We start from the raw sequence: 20,829 nt of genomic DNA on the forward strand, positions 1-20,829 counted from the left end.
CCACTTATATGTACATGCACTAGATATGGGTGGTTTGTTGTTTGTTTTGAGATGGAGTTTCACTCTTGTCACCCAGGCTGGAGTGCAATGGCGCCATCTCTACTCGCTGCAACCTCTGCCTCCTGGGTTCAAGTGATTCTCCAGCCTCAGCCTCCCGAGTAGGTGGGATTACAGGCGCCTGCCATCATGCCCAGCTAATTTTTATATTTTTAGTAGAAATGAGGTTTCACCATGTTGGCCAGGCTGGTCTCGAACTCCTGACCTCAGGAGATCTGCCCACCTCAGCGTCCCAAAGTGCTGGGATTATAGGTACCAGCCACTGCACCCAGCCAATATGGGTGGTTTGAATGTTGTTTTTTCATCCTTTCTTGTCTCAAGATCTGTAAGTCCCAGAAAAGCATGGCTGGAAGGCCTTGCTGTTATTGGATGTGCTGCTCTCCAAAGGAGATGGGTAAGAAGTTGTGTTAATTTAGGACCTCTAAGAAGCAGATCCTAAAGTGAGATTAAACATGCAAGGACTGAATAGGCTGGGAGAGCCATCGACTGCAATGCAAGCTTAGCAGGGAAAGAAGATTGATGGAAGCTCCTGAGATGGCCTTGAAGCCTATAAAGACTCACTCAGACCATCAGGCAGTCCTTGAGTAAAAGTCAGCTGTCAGAAGAGGCCTATGTCAGCCAGGAACAGGCAAGCCTACTTTGTCATCTCTGCCAAGTAGAGCCATTGGCTGTGAATAGCCTAGAGAAAGTGTGAGCTTGGTGCAAACAATGAGCTGAATCTCAGATGGCATCAGCTAGAGTCAGTTTTGCTCGCTGTAGTTGATGGTTTGTGAAGTGGATTCAGATGATTACTCCAGGAGATGGTCGCTAATTGCCTCAGAATGTCCTATGGGGATCTCAGGCAGCTGCTGTGGAAGTGAGAGGGCTGTCTGTGGAACACAGAGATGGATCCCTTCCCAGGTCCCCTAGACACACACATGCTATGGACGTATACACACAGTTCATGCACATTCACACTATGGGCACATGTACCTTGAGTGTGCACACACACATACACACACTATGGGAGACTACGTATTCTGAAAGGCACAGACAGACACCTTTCTACAAAATAACATGCATTAGAGAAAGTCCCCCACTTCTATGGGTATGTACTGGGACCACACTGTCATGTTGACCTGGTTATTCACAGCTGGTTTCTATGCAGAGGGTTTGGTTTACATTTTCCCTGGCCAGGAAAAATGTTTAAGCAGTGGGGTCAGTTAAGGAATTAAGGAGTAGAAAGGAAAGGAGGAAAAGGAGAGAAGGGCAGAGTAAGAGGGAGCTAAGAGTTTCTGATACCCATTACACAACTGAGAACTGCCTCCTGCCTGAAGCAGAAAGAGACCAGCAGGGCTCTGGTTGGCACAACCTAATTACCCACACAGAGGCAGCATTGGCAGTTTGGCGGCAGGAACTTCCTATAGTAGTGGCAGCACTTAAGTTTGTGATATGGCTCTGGGGAGCTTGGTGTAGTCTTAGTGGAGCACTTCTGTGTTGGCCCTTTTGGCCCTGGAGCCCACCCTAGTGGTTTTGCCCTTCAGGGTAGTCACAGAGTGGAGTGGAAGAACACACTTTCCCCAGGGCTGGGTGCTGGCTAAACCAGGGAGCCAGGCCGAGCTGGCGAAGATCAGCCCAGAGTGGAAGTAACACCACAGGGATATGTCCTGATCTGCGCATGTTTGAAGAAAACCTTGCAATTCATTCAACACAAGTTTACAGAAACACTACCAATCTTCATGCCAGGTTCTGCAAACACAATTCATTTTGAGCAAAAATAGAGGTCATTCTTGCCTATATGGGGATACATTTTTAGTTGGAGAGATAAGCATTAATAAATAATCCACCTAAGTGACAACAAATGACAACTACGGCACGTGCTCTGAAGGGGGGGAAACCCATGTTTGTCATGGAAAAATGTAGTGGGGGAGGTTTTGTCTCTTCTAGAAAGTCAGAAAGGGGCCCCTGAGGAAGTCCTCCTAGCTGAGATGTTGCTCCACAGAGAGGAGCAACATAGAGAAAGCGCACATGCACTGGCCCTTTGGTGGGAGAAAAAACAGTACCTGCGGGACCAGAATACAAAGGGTTGGAGGCCAATAGAAGTGCCGCCCAAAAAGAGGTGCAGATGCATGAAGGGCTGGATGAAGGTCTAGTGGATCATTTTAGGCTCTTCATTTTTCTCCCAGGAGCAATAGGAGGCTACTGAAGGGCTTTAAAGAAGTAAGATGATGAGATTTGCATTCTTGAAAAAAAAAAAATCGTTGTAGCTGCAGAATGGGGCTGAATTGGAGGCAGGATGAGAAAGAATGCAGGCAGAATAGGTAGGGAAAGAGATGACTGTGGCACAGACCAGGGTAGTAGAGGAGGGGATAGAGGGGAGTGGAGGGATTCAAGAGAGGATTTGGGGACCAAATAGAAATGACTTGGCAATGACTTCGATGTGGGTTGTGATAGGCCTGACTCCTAGGTTTCCAGCTTGCACATTTGGCTGGATGGGAATGTCTTCACTGACAATGGAAACACTATAGAAGGACCAGGTTTGGGGCAGAGGTGGGACAGGGTCTTTTGGGACATTGAAGAAGAAATATCAAGTAGGCAATTGTACACACGGCTCTAGTTTCTGACCACTAAGTTGAGAAGGTAGTCTCTGTTGTATTGTATTGCACCTTCTTTTAGATGAGTTTTTGGGATTGGAGAGGCGGCCTGGAGACGAGAGTCAGTGGGGCCTGGGCCAGGAGGGTATTTGCCACTCCTGGCCACTCTCTCCAGAGCAACTATAGCAGCTTTCTAGCCCAGGTACTTGAGTTCGGCTGCTCAAGAATTTTTGACACTGAATAAACAGGGCTTGAAAGAACCCAGTTAACAAAAGATCAGATGGGACCTAGCAGAAGGCTCATGAGTCCTTGACAAAAGAAAGTTCTGAGGCCTAATATTTGTTCTTCCTACCCAAAGTTGAGTTATAAACAGTGTACCACTATTGACCTTCACTGGGATTTGCTTTCCTGGGATCTGGAGAAGCACAGCGTGTTCCTGTGCATGAACACACTGTTATCTTTGGCTTGGTCTGAGGCTGTAGAACAGTCCAGATGGTGCTCCTGCCACCTGGAGGACAGAAGCGGAGGTGGAGGCTGGTCTCCTGCTATCTCCCCCACACTTTGGGGGCACAGAGGATCCGTGAGAGGAAAACAAGGAACTGGTTTCTCCAAGAAGTTGTACAAATCAATGTCAACAGGTCAAGCCAGGGCTTTGGGAAGTCAGACATGGGCACTGATACATTTCTTAAAAGCCTGGGGGACAAGCGGATCACCTTCTCCCATAGAACACCCCAGGGGTTACTATCAGAAGGGGAATAATGGGTGGATGGACTATGGGACCTTCTGCTTTGTCTGTTTGCATATATCCTTCATGTTGTTGGCAGGTGACTCACTCTTCCACCAAGGAACAAAGACAGACCTAACCCCTGAATGAGATAAGCAACTGAGCATGGTGCCTCAGCTCCTACCTCTCCTCTTTAGGGGTCTGTCCACTTGCAAAAAGCATGTGTTTTCACCTGCTCAAGAGGTTAGCAGTAAAGACTCTGCCCCCATGGGCAAGACCTGTGTTTTCCTGCTTTGCCTGTGACTGAGTGGATACATTTTATTCTGCAGCACAATTTTAGTAAGCTCATTTAGCATTCCTACTAAACCTTGCTGTCTAATATCAGCTTTAAATATTAAATATGATTTTTAAATCTCCCAATATAGGGAGATTGAAAGGAACAGGAGTGTCACTCATTGGGCTTCCGAAAATCCCAACAAATAAAGAATACTGTCTGGAATGCAGAGCATTGAAGATCTTTGTATGGCTTTAAAATGTGACCTATCCTCCCAGATAGTTAAGAGAATTCAGCTGCTTAGAGAATTGAACTGGACCTTCTGATTGTCGTATCTAATCTGGGTACAAGTATGTAGTAGATAACTTTCTCCCATCAATAAGTGTGAATTCGTCACGTAGCCATTCCAATACAGGACAAACCAAGGCAAAACAAAGAAAAAGAAAACTGTATTTGTGCCTTTTCCGGGACTCACAGAGTTGCCACGCAAGGTTATTTTTGATTTGCCCCTCCAAATCCATTTCCACCTTTTTTAGCTCTGCCTTGAGCTGCAGGAGACTGCTGGTATGGACTGTATCAATGGGCTTCTGTTGGTTCAGCCAGAGGGAGGCACTAGTAAGCGGTCAGAGGGTGGGAAAGAGAGATGTCAGTGTTTTTGACTCCCCTCTTTGCTAGGGTGTGGTGGTCCTGTTCCTCTACTGATGGGCAAACTCCCATCAAAGGCCTCCTCTCCCACATTACAGCTCTTACTGGGTTCTGGCACCTGCCAGTTCTCTCCTTGACCCTTCAAACCTGGGGGTGGTAACGGCTGCCCACTTTCATTAGTCCCCTGGTGCCTCAGAGTCCCTTCTGATCCCATTTAGTCCTCTACAGGTAGTCTCTTCTTTAATGTTCTTTGTACAATCCTGAATGCACTCTGTTTTCTGTTGAGACTTGGGTCAAAAATATTCACTACCAATAGTGAATTAAAAGCCTTCTGAATTTCAGTCCAAATTCTTGGCTATGTTCACACATTCCCTGCACTGGTAACTGGTGTACAGCGACCAGGTACTGTCTAGAAAAATGCATCTTTGGGATGCTCTGATCCCTACATGCATCTCTCCGTGAACAGACGTAGTTCATTGGTTGGCTCCCTTGAGTCAATGGGCAAGGAGAGCATTTCAGCACTGTGAGAATCGGTGCATTAGAAACACTTGCAGCTCCCCATGACTCAGAACCCATGGAATTCTAGAAATCTTTAATGTCTATTATATTCAGATTCTTATAAAGTTATTAATGTACTTTGGGAGGCTGAGGTGGGTGGATCACAAGTTCAGCAGTTCAAGACCAGCCTGGCCAATATGGTGAAACCCAGTCTCTACTAAAAATACAAAAATCAGCCAGGCATGGTGGGAGGCGCCTGTAGTCCCAGCTACTTGGGAGGCTGAGGCAGGAGAATCACTTGAACCCGGGAGGTGGATGTTGCAGTGAGCCGAGGTCATGCCACTGTGCTCCAGCCGGGGTGACAGAATGAGACTCCGTGTCAAAAAAAAAAAAAAAGAAAAGAAAAGAAAAAGAATTGAGGAAGAATAACATGGAGTATGCTGAACATTTCTTTAGCAAGAATGTTAAAAAAGTAATGTTTTTATCCTCTTTTGAACCCGGCACTATATGCTATGAATCCAATTTTGGGATTCTTTACTTGATTAGAAACCATTTTACTCTTTGCTGAGTGCAAAAATAAATGAAATGTTTTAGTCAGACATGGTGTATCATTGTTAGTCTTTGTCCATGGGCCACCTGATTTGCTTTCATAGTATTCGTTGAGCCTCTTAGAGCTAGGCAGGAGTGAGAACTAAAGGATCATTGTTTTTATTGGACATTTCCCTGTTAGCCCACAGTGCAAAGGAGTTTGGCCTTGTTGACTCAGGGAAATTGAGAATAATGCACCTAAATACATAATGCACATATTATGCACCTAAATACATAATGCACATATTATGAGGCAGATGCTGTACTAGGCATTTTACATATATAACCTCCCAGTATTCCACAGTACTGCAAAAGATTATCATCTTCATTTTACAAATGAAGAAACAGAGGATTCGGGAGGTGAAGAGATTTCCCCAAGGAGCTAGAGCTAGTGAGTTTTGGTCAGGATTTGGCCCCAGGCTAAATACCTCAAAGCCTCTAAAACACTTATTGAATCTGCCATTTTGGCCCCTTTTTTTCTGGGCAAAGGTATTTGAACTTTGTCACAAAGTGGTTATGTGATGTTGGACAATTTTTTCTACCTCTCTGGCTTCAGTTTACTCCTTTGTAAAATAAAGAGGCAGGGCTGAAAGAAATATAAGTTCTATGATGATTTGATATTAAGGTTTATATAAAAACATTCCCTGATGATAGACTGTATCAGTCAGGATTTAGAAGTCTCCCAAGTTATTTCAGCAGAAATAAATTTAATGCAGGAGTGCTTACAAAAGTAATGGGAAGGGCTGGAGGGGCAGGTGCTGGGGCATCTTCCAGGAGTGACTTCCAGAACAACCCTGCAGTTAGCAGACTGGAGTATGGATCCCTAGACTACAGGCAGTGTGCTAAAGCAGAACGATTAAGATCTTGAAGTCAAACAGACCTCGAGAACAACTCCAACTTGCCCACTGATAAGTTGGGCAATGTATATAACCTCTCTGGATCTTAATATTTCAGCTATAAAATAACAAATGTGAAAATATTTATGATAGTGCTTAACAGTAGTAGGTAATCAACAGTAGTAGGTAAGTTTTGTCTTCTCCCCTCCCCCAGAGACAGAGGTATGTTTATTTGAGAATAGATGAAAAAAAATATACAGACAGGAACAATGGGAAATAATAATAATGAAGAAGTAAGATGGGACCAGACAATAGAGGGTTTTCCTTAAAAAAGAAAAAAGAGGCAGGTAAACATCTAGAATTCTATAGGCAATGGGGGTTGATGGCAGTTTTTGGATAGGGAAGTAACATGAGAAACTTGGCACTTTGGCAAGATAAATATTGCAGCCACATTCAACAAGCAAGTTGTTCTTACGATGGTTAATATGAGATGAATGCCTTTGCCAGCCTCCTTAAAAGAATGTTCCTTCCAATTTCATGGAAAATGCCTTTTGGGAAACCACTGGAGGAGACTGTAGTCCTTATTTAGTGGGAAATATTTAATTGAAACAATGCCGCTCACTGTTAAGCTTAGAAGTAGATTTTATCCTCCTAGGTGCAGTATGGTGGGCCTGGGACATGATCCTCATGAGTCATTGGCAGAGGGCTGGGAAATAGAGGGGTTATGGTAAGACTCCCTCACTCCAATGACGTTGTGTCCCCAACAGGTACATGCCTGGGAAGACAGCCAGGGAACAGGCAGCTACATCAACCAAGAAGGCTGACAACATGTTCCATCCCACAACTATGTGGTAATTGCAAAGATGAGAAAATAGCAGAGATCCTCCAATCAGCCCTGGAATGAGTTTAGGGGAGAGAAATCATGCAATCTCTTAGTAACATGGCATCTGTAAATTCACTTAAAGACCTCAAATGATTATAATTCAAGTGACCTAGGACACAGAAAAGCAGTTTGTAATATCTTCCAACATCAAGACATTTTAGAACTAAAATTGACTATGAAGGGTAGTACTTGCTGAAAGTAGATGCTTAATATGTTTTGAGGGAATGGGTCTTTTTTTTTTTTTTTTGGCAGACGGAGTCTCACTCTTTCACCAGGCTGGTGTGCAATGGTGGGATCTTGGCTCACTGCAACCTCCGCCTCCCGGGTTCAAGTGATTCTCCTACCTCAGCCTCCCGAGTAGCTGGGACTACAGGCGCCCGCCACCATGCCCAGCTAATTTTTTTTGTATTTTTAGTAGAGATGGGGTTTCACCATGTTGGCCAGAATGATCTCGATCTCTTGACCTCACGATCTGCCTGCTTCGGCCTCCCCAAGGGCTGGGATTACAGGCGTGAGCCACCACACTCAGCTTGGAATAGGTCTTTTACACCAAAGCCCTCATGTTTTAATGAGGTAATTAAAGCCTAGAGGGCTATGTAATTGGCCCAGTCACCAACTAGACAGTGGCAGAGGTAGAATCAGAACTCAAGTCTCCTCACTTTCAATGTAATGTTTTCTCTCTTACTCCATGTGGCATCAGGCTCCTGTTTCTGAAGGAAATCGATGTATGTGTATTGTGGTGCTGTATATGGAGAAATGTTTAGCCAGTCTTTTTCTGAGATCAAAACCAGGCCATGATAGCCATCTTCCTGGGTCTCTGTGAGGTTCTTGGGACCCAGAGGTCTCTATGATAACATCCTGGAGGGGAACCGACTCCTACAATGCACGAAAGAGATCTATACCAAGAACATGGCTCTCACAGACGAGCCAAAGGCCAAGAGCTAGGGAGGGGCTAGCTCAGTGTGTGTGAATTTCTTCTGAATTTTAATGGTTTTGGAAAATATTAAACATTTCTTCCACCGGCTTCCTTTGGTTTCAAAACATGAACACTAGAGAGGCAAAGTGGAGTCATGAAATCCAATTGGTGGTGAAATCACTCACAAGGGGGACCAAGAAAGTGAGAAAGAAAGAGAGAAGAGGAGGAAGAAAGGGAGAGAAGATACAAAATAAAGATAAGAGAAGGGAAAGAGTAAATAGATGCACACGTCCCCACAGCCGTCTTTTCCTGGCCACACTCTTCACAGGAATCTGCAAGCTGGGCTCTAATTCAGGAGCTCTGAAGCTGTTTTGAGTTTCTTTCCATAGTTTCTAGGCATCTAATCCATACCAAGGATTCCCATGGGGAAATTGTTATCTCTCAACTCAGTGAGGGCTATTGACAAAGACCAGTGCCCTTTCTTCTCTGTAGGTAAACAGTGACTCATGCAAGCCTGAGGGAGAAAACACAGTATATCTAAGAGTTAAGACCTCCCAGCTTCACACTCTGTTATAGCAGCTGCTTCATGCCAGTGGCAGCATCTTGCCAGAGTTCATTCCCACAGTGGCAACAGATGCTTCACTAGGGGTGGCCCTTGGCTATAGTACCAGAAGGAGGGACTCCTCTCACAGAGAGTAGAAGTTCCTCCTGTGAATCATGGAGACAACTGTTTGCACTTACTTATGACCGTGTCTCTTTTAGGTGTCAGGGTCTCTCAGATCTTCCAGTAGTTTCTGTGTTATTCAGCAGGAGGAAGACCACATAGGACTCTCTCAGCACCACCACGGAGGTCAACTCCCAGCAAGTCTCCGGAATTCTTTGATCAGCAATTCCACATATTTTTATATACCCTAGAGAAAAATCTCTTATGTATTCACAAAGTGGCCAGGGAGCCTATTCATTGAAGCATTGTTTTAATGGAAGAAACTTGAAAACAATGTAAATGTTCATCCATAGGAGATGAAATGAATAAATGTTGTTGTAGTCATACAATGGAATACACATGGTAGATAAAATGAATGAAACACAGCTCAAGGTAGCAATCTAGATGACTTTAAAAAACATAATAATAAAAAAGGAAAGCAACGTATAGCAATATACCATTTAAATAAAGTTTGTAAGGATGCAAAATAATGTCATTTATTATCTTTTGAGGGAGTAAGGAGAGATCTGAAGAAAGTGAGAAAACACGCCATGGAGATATTTGGGGGAAGAGGGTTCAAGGTAGAGGAAAAAGCAGAGCTTAAGGCCTGAGTTGAAAACCTGTTTGATGTGTTTGAGTGAGAACAAGCAGGTTGCTGTGACTGGAGAGTGGAGTATTTGGGGCATAGGGAGGATAGAAAATCAGGCCAGAGAGGTAACCAGTTTTTAGACCACGAAGAACCTTGTAGTCGCCACTGGAAAGTCTTGACCAGGGAATCTGTGGTGTAAGGTTTGAAATTAAGCCCCAGTATTATGTGCTGCCTCAACATTTGGGAAAAGTAGGGCCTCAGATGGCCTAATTACAAATTACCCTCCCGACTGTGCTCCCCATGCATATAACCCTCTTATCAAATGGACCAGGTGCAGTTACCGCTTCTCTCTGAGAAGTGGGTTTCAGTTCCTTGCTAGCTTATGGAATTATTCAACCAACCAATCACATCTTCCTGTGGGAACCAGGGGGCACTACACCCTCTTGCTACTGCAGAGCCTGCCTTCTACAGCACCTGATGGTCTACTCTGTTCTCAAGTGCAACCCCTGTGTGGCCAGGCGTGGCATGCAGTGTTCTCCTCTCCTAGACTGTGAGTAGAAATGACTAATCAATTGTGTCAACCTCATCTGTCCAGTGTTGGATGCCATGTGTTTACCATTAGCCATGCCCATAACCCTAAAGCTGGAATCTCTCCCTCACCAAGGAAGTGAATAGGTGGCAACATGAGTCATGTGATAGGATTCGTGCTTTAAATTGGGACTACTTTAGTATGTACTATTTGTGCTTTACTATTGAGAATGAACTATGAGGAGCTAAAACCAAAAACAGGAAATCTAGATATGAAGTCATGGAACCATTCAGACATGATGGTGGCTTAGATGAGGGTGGAAGTAGTGGTGGAGAGATGTACTTGGCTGGATTTGAGAAGTATTGTGAAGGCAGAGACAGTGGGCTTTGCTCAGAAATAGAATATGAATGGGAAAAAGAGGAGTCAATATTTTTAGCCTGATAACTGGTTGCCATTTATTCATGTGGGGGAAACAGACAGAATGGCTGTTTTTATAATGCTTCTCCCTGTCTTACACAAATTGTTGCACTAATTAAAAATAAAAAGGAGAAAGTACACCTCATTTTGTGAGGCTTGTATGGTCTTGATACCAAATCCAGTACAAGAAGAAAAAATTGCTCATTGATCATTTTCACTTACCATGAAGGTGAAAATCCTAAGTGGTAGAAATGATCTACCACAATCATCAAATTTAATTTTAAGATTTTAGATGCAATTTCCTTTTTAGTTAGGAATAAGACATGTATAGCTTGGTGTCATTGCCACACCAACAAAGTACAGGAAGCCCTGATCAATGCATTAAAAAGAGGAAAGAAGAAAACCAAATTGTTATTATTTACAGCTACAATACCAGATGGAGATCAGATGCATGGGAAACCTGAGAATATCAGTAAAATATTAAAATTAATAAGGGAGTTCAGCAAATTTGTTAGATTTTAAAACATATACAAAACTCAGAGTTCCCATAAAAAATAATAATTTAATATAAAATACAATACAAGATACCATTCATAGTAGCAACAAAAACTATAAAGTATGTAGACATTAACTAAAGAAAACACAGGATGTTTACAGAGAAAAAATTTAAAATTATGAAAGCACATACCAGAAAACCTAAATAAATGTAACACTAAATACCATATTAACAGCTTGCTTTAACCTTGTAATTAATTTTTCTTAATCTCTAAATTCAATGTAATTACAATTAAAATCTCAGAAGGATTTTTAACATGCAAAACTGATTCTGAAATTTATGTGGAAAAAAGAAATATTTTCAAAGAGTTAAAGCAAAACCAAAAAAGAAGATATATTAGATATTAGGATATATTACAAATGAAGGAAATTTTTATCAATAAAACAGAAATGGTAGACCAAAAGAAGCTATTGACAACTACAGCAGAAAAATAATTGTTTTAAAATTTATGTCTATATAAAGTATATAGTTAAAATATAAGAAACGTTTGTTAATGCAGTTAAGTCAATATTGAAAGTGAAGTTCAAAGCAGGAATTTGGGGAGAAAAATTCACCCTATAAGGTAATCAGGCAAATTAGAAAGTCATAATTCTGCAAACCAGCAAAGTTAGGAAATAGCAAGAATAAAAAAACGGGCAAAGGTATGGCTAGGCCAATCAAAGGAGGAAAACCACATGGCTAAAAATTATATGAAGAATGTTCTACCTCACTGGCAATCAGATAAATACAAATGAAATAAAAAATGATACACCATTTAAAATGTAGAGATTGGTAAAAATTAGAAAGTCAGACAATAACAAGTGCGAGTGAGGATACAGGGAGTTGTAAACCTCATACATGACTGGGGGAAGCTTAAAGAGGTGCAGCCTTTCTAGAAAGCAACCTGGCAAAACTTGGTGAAATTATGACTGCATACACACTGTGAGCCAACAATCCTATTCCTGGGCATACAATTCAAATAAATTGAATATCAGTGGGTACAAAGACATATTAGAAGATGCACATCCTAGACTGTTTGTGGTAACAATGATCTGAAGGCAATCTACATGTCTGTTGATGAGGGAAATTGATAAGGAAAATATGTGATATGATGTATGGAATACTGTGAGTTCATCACACATAATGAACAAGATTTATTTACGCAGAGCAACACGGATGGGATCTCAAAATATAGTGTTGAGTGCAAAAAGAAAAAAAGGATGAGATTAGAAGCTTCGTAGCATTTATGTAAATCAAAACCACTGACACTAAATAACATTATTTTTCAAGGGCATATTTGTCTAAATAAACACAGGGAAAGTGGATTGCAAAGACGTAGGTTAAATACACTATAGTGAATGCACGTAGCAGGAGGGGTGTGATACAGGAGATGAAGAGGAAAAATATGAAAATAATATGAGGGGCTTTACATAGATGAGTGTCGATAATGAGTCATGAGAAGAGTTGACTCAATTCTGCCCACCTGAGGGCTAAGAAAGACAAAGCAAAGGAAGGAAAAGAAACGAAAGGTGTGTTGAGAAACCCTTCCAGCTGATCTCTGTCTTTGTTCTGAAACCTCTGTTCCACTTCTTCAGAAATGAATTAGCCCATTCATTAGGATCCAGTCGAAGAGAAGGTGTCTTCCTTAGGACAGTTGCTTGACTCGTTAAGCCTTAGTTTCTTTACTGGTAAATAATGCCCTCACCTTCCAGATCTGATGGGTAAATTAAAAGGGTGACCCTTGTAGGTTCCCACAAAGTGTTTGGTTCAGATAAGTGCTCAGTATCCAGCAGCCATTATTATATGTAAACAAAGAATGCTAGACCCTGACAAAATCTGAGAGGTGAACGAGTTAATTCTTATTCCATGAATGTGGGGCAGGATGACAGGAGGGAGTCTGGGACTTGCCTACAGTCCAGAGATGGGGGGTTGGGGATTGAAACAAGACCACAGCTCAACTCACTCCTCATCCAGCTTTTTCCACTACCCCACATCACCTCCTCGGCTCAAGAAGATATATACAAACTCATTTTTCTGGGACTAAAAGGAATTTTTATTCATGACATGTTTAAATCCATGTAAATGTCAACATTTCTGGCCAATGGAGTGTTGTGAAAGGAATAAACAATACAGGAAATAGAAAAGGCTATTTATCCACATCCGCTCTTTTTAAAGGCTATAATGCTGTTTCCAAATCATGCCAGTGCTTGTCAGAGATTATAAGGAAAAGTGCCTACAGAGTTGGGAAGAGGAAATCACAATGCAGATGATTATGGACCAGGGTATATGTGATGGTTAATTTTGTTTGTCAACTTGATTGGGTCAAAGATACCCAAATATGTGGTTAACCATTATTTCTGGGTGCATCTGTGAGGGAGTTTCTGGAAGAGATTCGCATTTAAGTTGGTGGACTGAGTAAAGCAGATGGTCCTTTCTAATTTGGGGCAGGGGGCGGGTGGCGGGCATCATCCAATGCAGTGAGTATAGAACAAAAAGACAGAAGAAGATTAAATTTGGTATCTGCTTGACTGTATGAGCTGGGATATAGATCTTCTCTGGCCCCCAGCCCTCTTGGATCTCCGCCCTTCAGATGCAGACTGGAAGCTACACCATTAACTCTCTGGCTCTCAGGCTTTTGAACTACACCACCGGCTCTCCTGGGTCTCCAGCTTGCAGACAGCAGATCACGGAACTTTTCAGCCTCCATAATTTTGTTCCAATAGTTTCCAGTGAATGAATCTCTTTGTATATTGGTTCTGTTGAATCTGTTTTCTCTGCAGAACTCTGATTCATTCAGCTTACTAAACCAGTCAGCAGGCTATGGATGGCACTTTGAAGGCCATAATTTTGAGACCCTGCAAAGCAGGTGAAGGAGAGCAATTTATAACCAAGGCTCTTCACCCATTCTCCAGAAGAATGCCTTTACTTCTTTGTCTCCAAAATCTAATGTAGAGGCCAGCAAGCTGCTGCCAACAGCAGGAAGCCCGACATGAGATGGAACACTGCTGTCCCTGTAAAGGAGTCAACACCATGAACCGTTTTGAATACATGAGAACAGCCACCAAGGCCATACAATGTCTGGCGACCCAGTCAGGATGAGAATATTGGCTTCAGCCATGATAAAGATAGTGACAGTTTATATGAGGGTTAGCATCAAAACAGGATAGTTTATAAGAACCCCAAAGCTGAAAATCTTTTAAAAACCCCAAGCCAAAATCTCGATGATGTCCTGGTATAAGGGGCGTTATTATTTAACTAAATATTAATAGATTCCTGTCCTTTTGGCTTACTTCTCTGCTCCCTCTCTCTTTCAGCTATTTTCTATTATTTTTTCCATACACACAAATGCAGAGCTTTTTGGTACTTGCTTTGTAATCCAGTGCATAGAGATGTTGATTCCCATCTCTAGGGGCAAACAATTGTACTGTGTTTTGTTTTTTTCCCTATTGTATGCCAAAAGAAAACAAACCTATTCTGTTCTCTGTTTATAGTACTGTCTTTGTCTGGCTGTCTGTCTACTTATCTATCTATCTATCTATATCTATCTATCTATCTATCTATCTATATCTATCTATCTATCTATCATCTATCTATCTATCTATCTATCTATCTATCTATCTATACCTACCTATTTTATACATATTTTTTATTTCAATAGCCTTCGGGGGTACAACTGGTTTTTGGTAACATGGATGAATTGTATGGTGATGAAGCCTGAGATTTTAGTGCACTCCTCAACTGAGTAGTGTACATTGTACCCAATATGTAGTTTTTTGTTTTTGTTTTTGGAGACTGAGTCTCGTTCTGTCACCAGGCTGGAGTGTAGTGGTGCCATCTTGGCTTACTGCAACCTCCGACTGTCTGGTTCAAGCGATTCTCCTGCCTCAGCCTCCTGAGTAGCTGCGATTACATGGTTTCACCATGTTGGCCAAGATGGTTTTGATCTTCTGATCTTGTGATCCACCTGCCTTGGCCTCCCAAAGGGGTGAGATTACAGATATGAGCCACCGCACCCAGCCCAATATGTAGTTTTTTATTCCTAGCCCTCTTTCTACCCTCCCTCCTTCTGAGTGACCAGTGTCCATTCAGCACTGTCTTTCTAATCACAATTCTTCCTGTGAACTCTGACTTCTGTTGGCTATCTATTTCAGCCCTTTCAACAGAAATGAAAATACAGAAAGATGTTCAATTGGTGGGAGGATTGCCAGAGCCTGGGAGGTAGAGGTTGCAATGAGCTGAGATCACGCCACTGCACTCCAGCCTGGGTGACAGTGAGATCCTGTCTTAAAAAAAAAAACAAAAAAAAACAGATGTTCAATCTTTTTTAGGGTGACAGAGCAAATGTGTAACTCTGTGTACACTCACATAGCAGGTACTGATGTCCCAAAATCTCTTCTTGGAAAGACGGAACCATTTTATTTTCATTGGCACCAATCATAGGATGTTTTCTTTACTGTTTAATTTTGAATAACAAAGTTCTTTTCAGGGAAGACACATTATCCTGAAACACCCTGAATTAATGCTAGATTTGGATGTCTATAAGTAGAATTTGTGAACTTTAATAAATATTTAATTATTCTTTCACTTGGCTGACTGGCCTTACATTTTCAAGAATGGGTGTTAATGTGAGTGAGCCTTTTAAATATCACTTTTTTGAAGTATTACGGTAAGTGATTCCATAGTAAACATTGAGAATATGCAACTTCAGGAAGAATGAGAGAAAACTGTCCTAATACTATGCTGTGGCTTGGGATAAAATTGAGATATGATGAAGGAAAAATATGTCAATTACAACATTTTTATGTGAAATATAAGATAATATATAAAATGGGACTGGGCATGGGGGCTTATGCCTGTAATGCCAGCACTTTGGGAGGCCAAGGTAGGTTTGGGAGCCTGTAATGCCAGCACAAGGGAGGCCAAGGCCAGGAGTTTGAGACCAGCCTGGGCAACATGATGAGACTCCATCTCAACAGAAAATATACAAATTAGCTGGGCATGGTGGTGTGCACCTTTAGTCCCAGCTATGTGGGAAGCTGAGGTGGGAGGATCACCTGAGCCTGGGGTGGTTGAGGCTACAGTGAGCCATGATTATGCCACTGTACTTTAGCCTGGGTGACAGAGTGAGACCCTGTCTCAAAAAAATAAAAAGATAATATACTTATATAAAATGATATTAACACATCAATTTTATAAGTATATAAAAAATGATTTATAATATGTATATAACTAAATTAATACATTAACTATTTTTAAGCAGATGATTCATGATTTTTAGCTATATTCCTAGAATTTTTGATGAGGGGAAGGGGAGCATTTACTTGGGCAATGGGAGTGTCTCATATTTGACATTGCCTTATATTAGGGCATATACTGTAGGTGCATAAACAGTGGTTGAATCCTAACCAAGCTTGGGGTGGGGGGTGGGGGGGAAGAACAATGAAGACATTCACAACAAATTATTTTCTTTGTGTTATCAAGAAAATGTGTTTACCGAACAGTCTTTATCTTGATTCCAGATCCACAGCAAATGATGACTCTTCTCTATGTATGACGATGATGGTTTGTGAACCAAACTCTGGATCATACAAAAATGAGTGTTTGAAATACTACTTCAAAAGTAGCCACTTCTGAAGATTCTATACATTTATTCAGAGAATGACAGTCATGGGCCAAACTGCTTGGGAACGCCTGTTGGAGGACTGCCTTCAAATCATCACTTCACAGGCTGGACGACAGGGCCAGGCTCCACACTTTATAGACAGTCTTTTTTGTTTTCTTTTTTTTTTTTTTAACCCCAAATGGTTATACTCACGCCATTGACCAGCTTGGCCTCTGGATGACTTTGGCTCTTTCCAGAAATCATTAAATTAACTCTCTTCCACTGACTCCCATCCCCCATCCCACCCCAAAGGAAGAAGACTTGGCACAGAGTAGGACTTTCAGAAAAATGCTTAGCAGGCTCTGAAGACAATTCTGCGAGAGGAGTTCCAAATGTTTACAGGAAAAACAAGACAACTACAGCAGTATATGACCTCCCAACGAGAATGTGCTGAAAAGAGACAAAATTCCTTAGGGTTTCTAAGTTCTGGGAGATTACTTTTAAAATATCATTTTATGTTCCTACCCCACATTTAAAATGTACAAACCTTGCATGCCATACCAGGTAGCCAGATTGAGCAAATATCTTCACATGTTTTCTACTTTAATCAAAATAGAAAACCTTAAGCTTTTGTGTTTTTGAGATTAAGCCTATAAACAAAAGTACAATTTACAAAGCTGCTATGCACATTGGCAAGAACCTATGACATAAAATGAATATTTAAATTTGGGTTATTTGGCAAAATAGTGGTACCATCCTCCCAGTAACAATGTTAAACATCAGAACACAAGCAAGCTCATGATGCAATCAGTACAGGGGTGCTGGATCATTATCTTCAATTGTTCACTTGCAGAGGGACTGAAAGCTCAAGTTATATAGACTTGCCTCATCTGTAGGCCTGGTGAATACATCTTCCATTTTACATTTTGGCTCCAGGACATGACATTCTTTCCATATATTATCTGCTGGTTTTCTTCTTTGTTGGACAGTTGTTTTGTTATGAGTTCATAACTCTTTATGTTTTGACACAAGCTGCCAGCACATAAGCTATTCCCTGATTGGAAATGAAGCTGTTTAGAAACTTGTTTTAACTCTTTCAATTCACTAGGGTGTTATTTAGTAAGTTCACTGAAGCAGTAATTTCCCAAGTAGAATTAGCTGGCCCTTTATGTGTTGTCAAATAGCCAACTTTCGAGCTGTAAGAATCCAACAAATGCAGTTATAATGCAACCAAAACCAGTTAAGAAATAAGTGACTTTGGGGATTTAAAAAGAGAAAATGAGTCCAAGGAAATTTGCTAATTCTTTTGGAAAGAACTTAAACATTAGGGAATGAAGGAAAACAAATTGGACTTCACGTATTTGAATTTCAGAACAACATTTGATTTAGAATAGTAATTCTATGGTTAGATTAATTCAAGCCATATTAACTATTTGAAGATTATAATGCATGATTCTAATATGACGCTCATTTGATTCACATTTCCCACTACCTCTGAAGAGTACATATCTCCAAATGGAGTTACTTGGAATAAGTCTTTTACTGTGCAAAAATTTAGAAAAAATTTCCAGGAATTTATCCCAAAGGAAAACCCAACAGAAACAAAAACAATTTGTATTTGCCCACACTAGTGCATTTCTCTGCCTTCTGCCAGACATTTTTTAGATATTCTCAAATCAAGTTCTCATTTCTGCCTCTGGCATCTCACTGCAACAGTACCAGACATTGATATAGTCTTGATAACTTTCAAAAGCTTTCTTTGTACATCATCAGGTTGGATCTCCACAATTATTTTGTGGGTTTAAAAATGCTTCTCTACCTAAATGTAAGCTCCTAGAGGGAAGAACTTTGTCTATCTTGCCTACTTTTGTATCCTCAGAATTCAGAAAAGTGTCTGGTATGTAGAAAATGTCATTAACCATTTGTTGAATTCTGTAGATGAGGAAACTCAGGGCCTACAAAGGAGTAATAATGATGCTTTTGTTTAGCTCCATAAAGTCTTCAGACAGCTGTCTTATTTATTCTGTTATTTAGAGTTCCCTATTTTATGAGGACACTGCCTTCCTTTTTTGTCACAATTGCACATTATACACAAATACACACACACACAAACACACGTACATATATAGCTGTTCCATTATTTTTACTTACGCCTCTTTTTGAGCAATTATATCTATAAAATCATGAGTTTTATGTGCTAGTTATATTTTTTCCTGATACACATAAGAACCAAGAAATCATTTTATATAGAATTAAAAAGTAGATAAAAACTGGCCATGGATTGTGCAAAATCATCTCACATCATACAAATTGCTATCCCTACTACATTTGGAGCAAGTCTGTTATGTTGGATCCTTTTAATAAGCCAATGAGAGAGGCCACAGGAGGTAAGCAAAGCAGGCTTTGTTAGCTCCAATTTACCAGGGAATAAACTGAGGTGAGTGCGCACAGGGTCATACAACTACTAAGTGTGGATCTAGGACTCTGGCCCCCAAGTCTCCTCACTGACTGTTTAACATCTTCTACTGTCTTCTACCCCTCCTACAGCATTCCTGGGGAAATCTACAGCTAAGCTGGTATTTGCTCTCTCTGTAGATGGCTCTCTGTTCTGAGAGTCTAGCTTAGAGCTATTTGGAAACAATCTTACGAGGACGAACTAGGGACAAAGAGGTCACCTTAGGGAAGGTTTTAATTTGTAATTTTATTCAAGGAAGGAAGCACATGCTAAGAAATTGTTGCTGAAAACTGTGTCTAATTGGTGATAATAAGAAAAGGGTAGGAAAGGATGGAGAGTTGGATGATGAAGGGAAAAAATAAAAATTGGCTTAGAGAAACATGCTCCCTGGAAGCTCATTTGCATTTACTATAAAACCATGTAAGGCTTGTTTTGCGCAATGATATTAATCATAGTTAAAGTCGACGAGCATACCTACTACAAACCAGGTGTGTCACCTGCATTATCTCATGTATCCTCATGGCAGGTAGGTTTCTTGCTTGGAGTAACCTGCTCAGGATCACACATCTGAGAAGGGGCAGAACCAAACTTTGGACAGGGTCCCTCTGTTTCTTAGAGTGCATTTTCTTTCTTTTTCGTCTGCATGACTGTGTTGCTATTAGCTCAATTGTGATGAAGGGCTCACATTAATTTTCAGTATATGCCTACATTTTGGCCAGATGATAAATTCAAATAATACTGTACATTACAGAGTAAAAGCCTACATGTGTCCTTTAGGCCGGTTGAGATGGGCAGCTGTGAGGTGTGGTCATGGTCTTGTAGTCCATATTCATCTGAGATCTGGCCTAAGCCTTGGATCACTATGGGGCAACTATAGGATCTTGTTTTTTCCACCACCCTACCTGGAGTGGACCTAGGGGTCCTTATGAACTGTGCAGTAAAGATCTGAAGTTGGCTAAGGTGCCCATGAAATCTTTAGGACTGGTCTAGATGAATAGAGTAATCAAATGTCAGGGGGCTGAAGTCCAAAATAAGGTCTTCCAAGGCTGCCATAATCTTGGTCCATATTTTTTAAAGTGACTTGGAATAATCTTGACACTGGGTTCAAGAAAAGATGACAAGGAGAAGTGCAAAAAGCTGTCTTCCCAGCAGTTGTTCTGCTGGCTGATAGCTCCTTGTACTTTATGCAGCTCTGAGCTCTCCTGTGCCATTTAGCATTGCATTCTGATGGACTGCAGATGTTAGAGAATAGACAGTCTAAGGAGCAAGAGAAATATTTTTTCCTAACTCATCCCCTGTCTTTAACTTTCAAGCAGGGTATGTATGAGAAGATGGTATAAACCTACATTGTAAAAAGCACTTAATATCTTAAAGCAAAAAGAACAGCAAAATGTTTTTGGCGATGCATCCCAGTTCATATATCTCAGGGTCAGGAAGTCTTGAAAAAAGTCTAAACAAAACCTTTTCTGCAATTTCGGTCCATTGATCTATCATCAAAAGAAAGTAAAGAGCAAGCTCTCCCAGTGGGAAACTGCTATGGTTTGAGTTTGTTTCCACTGAAACTCATGTTGAAATTTGATCTTCAATATGGTGGTGCTGGGAGGTGAGGCCTAGTAGGAGGTGTTTGGGTCCTGGGGCAGATCCCTCATGAATGGCTTGGAGCCATTCTGGTGGTAGTAAGTTCTCCCTCTTGTGAGACTGAGTGAGCTCTTGTGGGAATGTTTCCAAGACATCGGGTTGTCATAAAGCCAAGGTGCCCCTTGGGTTTTCCCTCTTGGCACTTGTTAGCTTCTCCTTTGGCCTTCCACCATATTTTGACCCAACACAAAAACCCCCACCAGAAGTTAAGGAGATACTGGTGTCATCCTTCTCGTATTTCCCCGCCTGCAGAACTAGGAGCTAAGTACACCTCTTTTCTTCATAAATTATCCAGCCTTGGGTATTCTGTTATAGAAACATTAAATGGATAAACACAGGAAAAATCTTACATTTTGAAAGGTCAGAG

General features: G+C 41.2%; 1 long non-coding RNA gene across 1 annotated transcript in view; it reads left to right on the forward strand.

The window, feature by feature from the left end:
- LOC129037444 (uncharacterized) overlaps positions 1 to 7,153 on the forward strand; it is a 108,404-nt gene extending 101,251 nt beyond the window's left edge. The window contains exon 9 of the long non-coding RNA XR_008502811.1: positions 6,963 to 7,153. This is a non-coding gene — a long non-coding RNA (uncharacterized LOC129037444). The remainder of the gene's footprint in view (positions 1 to 6,962) is intronic.
- Positions 7,154 to 20,829: the final 13,676 nt, after the last annotated feature.

This window comes from Pongo pygmaeus, chromosome 4 (genome assembly GCF_028885625.2).
Source record: "Pongo pygmaeus isolate AG05252 chromosome 4, NHGRI_mPonPyg2-v2.0_pri, whole genome shotgun sequence".
In the NCBI taxonomy this organism is placed as follows: domain Eukaryota; kingdom Metazoa; phylum Chordata; class Mammalia; order Primates; family Hominidae; genus Pongo; species Pongo pygmaeus.